We start from the raw sequence: 8,480 nt of genomic DNA, 5'->3' as shown, positions 1-8,480 counted from the left end.
CCCATATTTCCACCCTACTTTATGCAGACAATGCAGCAATACTCTTAAGGCCTGAAACATGCATTGAGGGCCTTAGCTCAGTATTGCAAGGAAGAGCTGCTGGAACTTAATCATCATAAAACTAAAATTATGGTCTTTGCTAAAAGGCCCAAAACCCACACTTGGTCTATAGAAGGACCCAAGATTGAACAGGTTCCTTGTTTTAAATACGTGGGGGTAGCCCTGCACTCAGCTGGTACTAGGAAGACACATGGGGACTGTACAGCATTAAATGCACAGAGGAGTACCTCTGCTCTCCTTAAGTTTCTTTGGACAAGAGATGGCCCCATAGACCTACAGCACTTAAACTGCATGAAGCCAAGCTACTAGCCCAGTTTCTCTACGGTGTTCAACTGGGCCCCTTCCCCAACTTTGCCCCATTGGAGCATGTGCAATTAAAGTTCCTAAGAGCAGCTGTTCAAGTTCCAAGATGTGCCTCTAATGCCACCTTGCGACTGGAGATGGGTTTGATGAAAGTGGAAGCAAGGGTTTGGATTATCATACTTAACTATTGGCTTAGACTTTCTCTCTGTCCTGTAGGCCTTGCCCCCCTCACCCTGAGCGATAACTTCCAATCCAGCTAGAAACAGTCAATTGACTAGAATATTGTCCCTGGGCCTATCCCCACCTCTCTTAGCTAACATGGGCTACGATCTGGCCAGGGCACTTATCAAACAGTGTATTACAGACATGGAGTGACAAACTGATATAGGCAAGGCCCCGAACCTCCTCATCAGTTACTCTTACTTAGGTATACTACCTCTCCTGTGGCATACCTAATGCAACTGGAAGTTCCAAAGCACAGGAGGGCCTTCACGCTGGAATGTTGCCATGTTCTGCCCTCAGCTGTGCTTTAAGGATGTGCACAAAACTGGTTTGCCCGGTTCGGCTTGAATTCGAACCAGGTTCGAACCAGGAGGGGGTGGTTCGGTTTTGGTTTTGCTCGAACCTCCCCCTGGTTCAGTTTGAATTCAAACCATTTTGAACTGGTTCAAACCAGTTCAGACATCCCAAAATTGGTAGGATGGTAGCTGGCACCCAGGGGTACCTGCCACCCAAACCCCAAAGCAGTTGGACACTCGTATGATTTTTTAATGAATTTTTGAAAATTATTTTTATTTTTTTCTCATAGGGTATAATGGGACTCGAACCAGCCCATTATTCCTTATTGTGGAGCACCCATGGGTGCCAACAACCATGCAAACCCTGAAGCAATTGGACACCCCTATGATTTTTTAAGAAAATTTGAAATATTTTTAAATTATTTTTCTCATAGTGTATAATGGGACCAGAACCAGCTCATATCCCCTATTATGGAGCACCTAGGGGCATGAAGGTGGGGTAGGTGGTAGACAACCAGGGGTGCCTACTATCCACAAAGTTCCAAGGCAATCAGACACTCCTCTGATTATTGGTGAACTTTAAAAGTATTTTGGAATTCCTCATAGAGAATAATGAGGATTGCAGCAAATGTTTAGCTTCATGTCGGGGAGAAAGGGGTGTCCTAGAGTGGAGTATGGTGGGTGGTAGTTCCCAAGGTGGGCAAGGAAGCTATCAGAATTATTTGAAAGGAATGGGGCAAAGGGCTGATTTTTAAGTGATATTTGAAGTTTATGTGTCTTTAAGGCTAGCAATGAGAGTGGATTCATGGTTTGTCATTGAAAATCTTATATGCTACCAAAGAATCTACACTCAGAACACTTCAGAAACAACAAAACCCAGTACCCCATGGGTTAACAACCCATGGAGGTGGTTGGCACCCTCGCTCTGGGCCACCCCAGCACCCCCCAAGTGCAGTTATGGGGCTGCTGAAACCTCCATTCTTCCCTATGGAGAAAAACCTTAAAGCCACTTGTGGGGTGCTGGGGTGGCCCAGAGTGAGTGGTGGTCTAGTGCACAGAGGGTTTCTTCTTATGGGACAGGACTGTAGCTCAGTGGCAGAGCATCTGCTGTGTATGCAGAAGGTCCCAAGTTCAATTGCTGCCTGAAACCAGTCAGTGTAGTGTAATACTGAGCTAGACGGACCAACCATCTGACTCAGTATAAGGCAGCTTCTTATGATATGTATGTGGACGAAGAATTAGGACAATGTTTGCAGGCTACAGCCCCAAATTCCAAGCTCTTAAAAATGATAGGTCTTATCCTTATCCTATATCTACCCACTGGGTAGATATGATCTACATTTGGAAATAAAACACTATTTTTATTTATTTATGGTATCTTTTCACTATAACCTTCAAGTTTCTGCTGGTACCTTCTCAGATCCCCGAGTGATAATTTACTTTTACATATTCACTCTTTGGATAACTTCTGTCATTTAACAATCTGTTTGATGTCAAGATGGACCCTTATGGGCCATGCAAATATATACAAAATAAACCAGAAGCAGTGCCTTACCTTTCACCAATCCTATAAAACAAACCAAGTATGTAGAAATGATGATCTTGTAGAAGTTGCCTGGGTACATGTGTGAGAATGAATGAGAAATCCATCAGACTTATTGATACCTGCAAAGCAAGGATCCCTGAAGTTGTGAATATGGAAGTGAATTTTATATTAGGAAATGAAATATTTATTAACTTTCTCCATCTGTTCTTAAAAAAAATAGTTTTATATTATCAAGTCATTTATGGAATACATTTGATTCAATCATATATTCTCGCCCAGGGAAAAAGGCATTCCTCAGAGGATCTAATCTAGAACTTGCAAGCGGTGGTTTAAAAGAGCTGATTTTAAAGTGGTTTTTCTGTTCAGCACAGAAGCTTCCATTGGAAATAGATGTTTGGTGTACTAGAACATGCCCAAAACTTTCTTGTGGCTTATAGGGAATATCCGCTGTGGCGGATATTCACAAATGCTTCATGGGAGCACATACACCCCTGAAATCTCCAATTTTCATTTACTGGACATTAGATTGGTCATGTCAGTCAATTTGATTGCAGCCAATGACTGATCCTTGCAGCTGATGTCAGGAGCAATCATATCTCAGCTATAAACCTGGATAAGGGAGGAGAGCTGGGGTCTTGTAGCAATGTGCATGAATTCTCCTCTTTGCTAAACAGGCTCTAACCTGGGCTGGCTTTCTTTTGGATGAGTGACTACATGTGAACACTGCCAGTGGTGTCCCTCTAAGATATCCTCTTTAGGGAACATGGCTATAGATTAGTGATAGAGCATGTGCTCGGAACGCAGAAGGTCCCAGGTTCAATCCCTGGCAGTATTTCCAGGTATGGTGGGGAGAAACTCCTGCCTGAAATGTTGGTGAGCCACTGCCAGTCAGTGTAGATAATACTGAGCTATAAGGACTAATGGTCTGACTCAGCATAAAGCAGCTTCCTATGATCCTAGAAGATAATTTCTGGCTTCCTAGGCCCTACATTTCTGAAGTTATATGACATATCTGCAAACTATGGTCCAGTGCACACAATCATTTGAACTTAGGCTTAATATGGGTTACTAACATTAGCATGACTGTGTGAACCGACGCCAAAGAGGGCATCTCAGGCCATAAACCTGAAGTTCATATAATCACACTGATGTTGGTAACCCACATTAAAGCTAGCTTCACATAATTATGTGAACCAGGCCAGTGAGGTTTGTATTATCCTAGGTAGGAATAAGGAAGCATCAAGATGGGTTCAGACTCTTTTTCCATTCATGGAATTCAGTGGAGTCTTTGCATTATGAAAAAATGCAGGCAGGTTGGAATGGGTTCTAAGAGATACACTTTTCAAAAATGCATAATTAAACTGGTTGTCTGCTCTCTCTCTAATGAATTTTAGTCAAGGTTCTCTTCAAGGATACTTTTCTCCCATTAGCATTTGACATTAGTAAGCAATGAATAATTCCATTTTTTCTTAACATCTGGGACACTTCCTGCTTTGTGACCAACTCAACAGTCTGTGCAAATGTTAATGAACTCTGAGTGTAAACCCCCCCCCCAAACCACCCACCCACAGTTATAGCCAAGGTAAAGATTTGAGAACATATATACTGTCAAATGATTGTCAATGTAGTGCTGGATGATGGGCCCCTCAGGTCGGATGGTACTCAATGTGCTACTGAGGAAGAGCTGAAGAGTCCTCAGAGTACTGATGGTGCTTATGACGTGATTAGATCACAGCTTTTTGGACATCTAGTGGCTGATGTTGCCATGCGGGAAAAGGAAATCTGAAGCTGAAAAGACAGAATTACAATGGGAATGTGGAACGTAAGAAGCATGAATATGGGAAAGCTCAACACAGTGAAAGATGAAATGAGTCGACTACAGATTGACATCTTGGGCATCAGTGAATTAAAATGGACAGGAATAGGACACCTTCAGTCAGAAAATCACACCGTTTACTACAGGACACAAAAAACAAAGAAGGAACAGTGTTGCTTTCATACTCAGGAAAGATATAGCAATGACAGTACTTGTGCACAATGTGGTCAGTGACTGACTAGTATCAATTAGATTTCATGGACAACCCTTTAACATGACAGTTTTTCAAGTCTATGCTCCAATGACTGAGGCAGAAGAAGAGGAAGTTGATGAGTTTTATGCTCAAGTTGAGTCTGAAATTGACAGAACAGGCAAGCAAGATGTGCTGGTGGTGGTTGGAGACTGGAATGCCAAAGTTGGAAATGGTGAGGAAGAAAACACAGTCGGACAGAATGGCCTAGGAAACAGAAATGAAGTAGGAGAATGACATTAGTTTCTGCTAAGCCCATGATCTCTTCTTAGAATTGCTAACACATTGCTAAGAATTGCTAACACATTCTAAGCCCATGATCTCTTCTTAGAATTGCTAACACATTCTAATACATTCATTCATTGCTAACACATTCTTCAAACAGCCTATACACATGGACCTTACCAGATGGAGTACACAAAAATCAAATTGAATACATTATTGGTGCAAAGAGCTGGAAGAGCTCAGTTATAACAGCAAAAACATGGCTGGGAGCCGGTTGTGGAACAGATCACGAAATGCTCATGTGCAAGTTCCAAGTCAAGCTAAAGCAGAAAAATAAAGCTATCCAATTTCCATGATATGCTCTTAAGAATGTACGCACCATTTTCAATGAGAACATCAGGCTTTGAAGTTCTGAGCCTCATTGATAGGGAACCAGAGGAACTGTGGAATGAAATCAAATAAGTTAAGGATGAATGTGAAAAGAGACTGCCAAAGACCAAGAAACAGAAGAAAGCAAAATGGATGTTAGAACAGATGGTGGAAATTGCCAAGAAGAGGAGAGAAGCCAAAGTCAAGAAATATAACGACCTCAGGAAGCAACTTAATAGGGAATTTCAGAAAGCTGTTAGAAGAAACAAGGAGCAGTACTACAACAATATCTGTAAAGATCTTGAGGATGGAAATAGATCTTCCAAAAGATCTCTGAACTCAGAAAGAGGTTCCAGCCTTGAATTGGTATGTTAAGGGATGCCAGATAGTAATTGATTCAGAGAAGATCAAACAGAGATGGAAGAGGTATACTGATAATCTGTACAGCAGGGACGGCAACATCCAAGATACTCTAGAAGATATTCCCTACTTGCAAGAACCTCTAGTACAGGAAGATGAAGTTAGATCAGCACTCCGGTCATTACCAAGTCGGAAGGCTACAGGAATTGATGGAATAGCTGCAGAAATATGGCAACAGAAGAAGTTTGGTTAGAGTCAAGGCTCTAACCAAACTATGCCAGCAAATCTGGAGAAAACCACAGTGGCCAACAGATTGGAAGAGGTCAGTCTATGTAGAAGGAAAGGAGACTTAACAGATTGTGCAAACCTTCACACAATATCCTTAATTTCACATGCTAGCAAAATAATGCTCAGGATCATCCAATGCAGATTAGAGCCCTACGTGGAAAGGGAAATGCTAGATGTTCAAGCTGGTTTCAGAAAAGGCAGAGGAACAAGAAACATCATTGCTGATGCACGCTGGATAATTGAGAAAGCCAAAGAATACCAAAAAGAGATTATATATTTCATAATTATACATTATAATTATACATTATGAAATAATTAAAATGGTTATACTGCATACTGCTTTTCATCAAAAACATTCTCACAGCAGTTCACATAGCACAACACATTCTAGGAAGAACTAATCTGCCTACTTTTCCTTTTACTATCCCTACAACTGGACTAAATTTGGTCCAGATCAGTTAGGCAGTTCACAAGTTAGCCCACTTGTGCCTCAAACGTTCATTCATTTGCCATCTTGAATTGGGGTGGATGACATCACCACAAACTATGCCTTTGAGGGGTCCCTACAACTGTACCTGATTTGGTTCATATTGATCGACACAAGCCTACTGGGAAGCAGGCTAAAAAAATGGGTAAAAGATTACTTCCTTGTCCCAAAAGGACCCTCAGCCTAAAAAGAAACACAAGATAGTCAGCAGTGATTTAATTGTATGCTTTATCCAGCTGTTTTATAGCTTTAATTTGTGAATTGCCCAGAGAATAAGTGTTAGGGGTGGCCAATAAATAAAGTCTGTTATTCCTAGCTAGACTTGCTGGAGAGAAACTCTACTGGATTGAATTTATTTATTTAACACATTTGTATACCACCCAAAACGCAAGTTTCTGGGCGGTTTACAACAAAACAATACAAACAATAGATAGATTAAAATATTACAACAATTAAAATTAAATAAGGACATCTACAATTGAATAAGGAGCAAAAGCAAGATGGCGTCTGGAATGAAAACTCCTGACTAAACCAGCTGTCAGGGTTTTCAACAATCATTTGGTCCTATCACCTTCCATCGGTATGATGGAGGTCGGTATGTGTGCAGGGCTTGATCCTCCTCCCAGAGGTGGGAGTCTGGGGTGTGTGTGTCTTACTCTTCAGACCCTGAAAAGTCTGGAAAACCCCGGATGAACATCTGGAGAGCCCTTTCTGCAATCATCAAACTGAACGAAGAGAGGCATTTCACAGCCAAAGTACAGAAGACCTCTTTATCTTACCTAACAAATCTCTGAGATGTCCACGGCCATGAGTTTGGCAGATCTACAGTTTTTTTCTTTCTCTCTTTCTTTTATTGAAAGCTTTTGCCAGTTTCTGCTATCTTTACTCTGCTGGAGATCTCAGCATTCTGAAGCTTTCAGCTTTGTCTTGAACAGATTTTTTTTAAAAAATGTCTGATATCTCAGCAATTACTTATTTCTTACTTTAATCTTGAACTCTAAACCATTTATAGCTTTCGTCGGAGATCATTATGGACTTTTTGTTGTTGTTCTTGGCCCCCCCCTTAAAACTCTTTGTGAACCCCGCCCCTCACCTTGAAGTTCTCAGCAGACAAGAACTTACTATGGAGAAGAGGAATGGAGAAGAAGATAGACTTGGAGAGAAGTATGGCTTCTTTTTTTCTTTTCCCTTTTGATTCCGTGTTTTCATTTTATTGTTTTGCAAGGCCACATGTATAACTGGGATATGTATGTCTTATAAAGCCCTGTGTGGAAAAATCTTGCCTACCTGCTTGCTGGGAGGCTCAACTCTAGAAGACTTTGCTTTGAACTAACAGTTTCATTTACAATTCTTTCTGTTTGCACGGCTGACAAAGTGTTTTATGGCTGAACAATCACCTTTTTGTCACTAATTATCTAAGCTCTGACGGGGGAAATGAAAGTGTTTGCTTCTTTCATGCCGAAAAGAGTTTGCTTCTTTCATGCCGAGACTCTGACTTTATCTTGAAGAATTCCCATACATATCACTTGGCTGAGCTGGAGCGGTGAAGATTTATTATTCCTCATTACAAAGACCTAAGGAAATGTCACATATCTGCTTTTGGTTCTTTTTTGTTTTCTTGCTCTCTAAGGAAGAAACGAGAATGCATTGGGAATGGAGGAGTCAGGGAAGAACTGAGAATATTTTTGTAAACTTAATTCTTAGAAGCAAATTGACACAATAGAGCAAATATTTTTAAACATATGGCACAAGATCACCATCTATACCCTATAATATGACATTATATGTTCTGAAAGGATATGAATGACAAGCAGTTGAAGATTATGCTGTCCCTCTTTTCTTAGCTCCAGTTTATTATTCCCTCCCCCCCGCAATTATGGACTTTTGTTATCCATTATGAATACTTTATAATAACACTTTGAGAAGTTTAGCTGGATGCAAACAATTTGAAGTAAACTGCGAAAGATTAGATATCTGTATCTCACTGCTAAAGTTTGACAGTTTATGCTACCAGCTGTAGGTTATAAAGATCAGTCAGGGCTGAATTTAGTCTCCCTCCATTTATCTCTCTGGCTTGTTTGTTTGTCTTTCATTACATGAGGAGGGGGACTATTAGAGGTTTGGCTGATCTTCGTTAATTATTTTACTATGGTTTTTGAATACCAGTCTGTAATGAGATGGGATATTTGTACTTTGGTGGTCATGTGGCCTTGTATTTACAACACACATACTACTTTTGTCATGGCAGAATTTGTATT

This window comes from Hemicordylus capensis, chromosome 11 (assembly GCF_027244095.1).
Source record: "Hemicordylus capensis ecotype Gifberg chromosome 11, rHemCap1.1.pri, whole genome shotgun sequence".
In the NCBI taxonomy this organism is placed as follows: Eukaryota; Metazoa; Chordata; class Lepidosauria; order Squamata; family Cordylidae; genus Hemicordylus; species Hemicordylus capensis.
Note: the sequence above shows the minus strand (reverse complement) of the source record.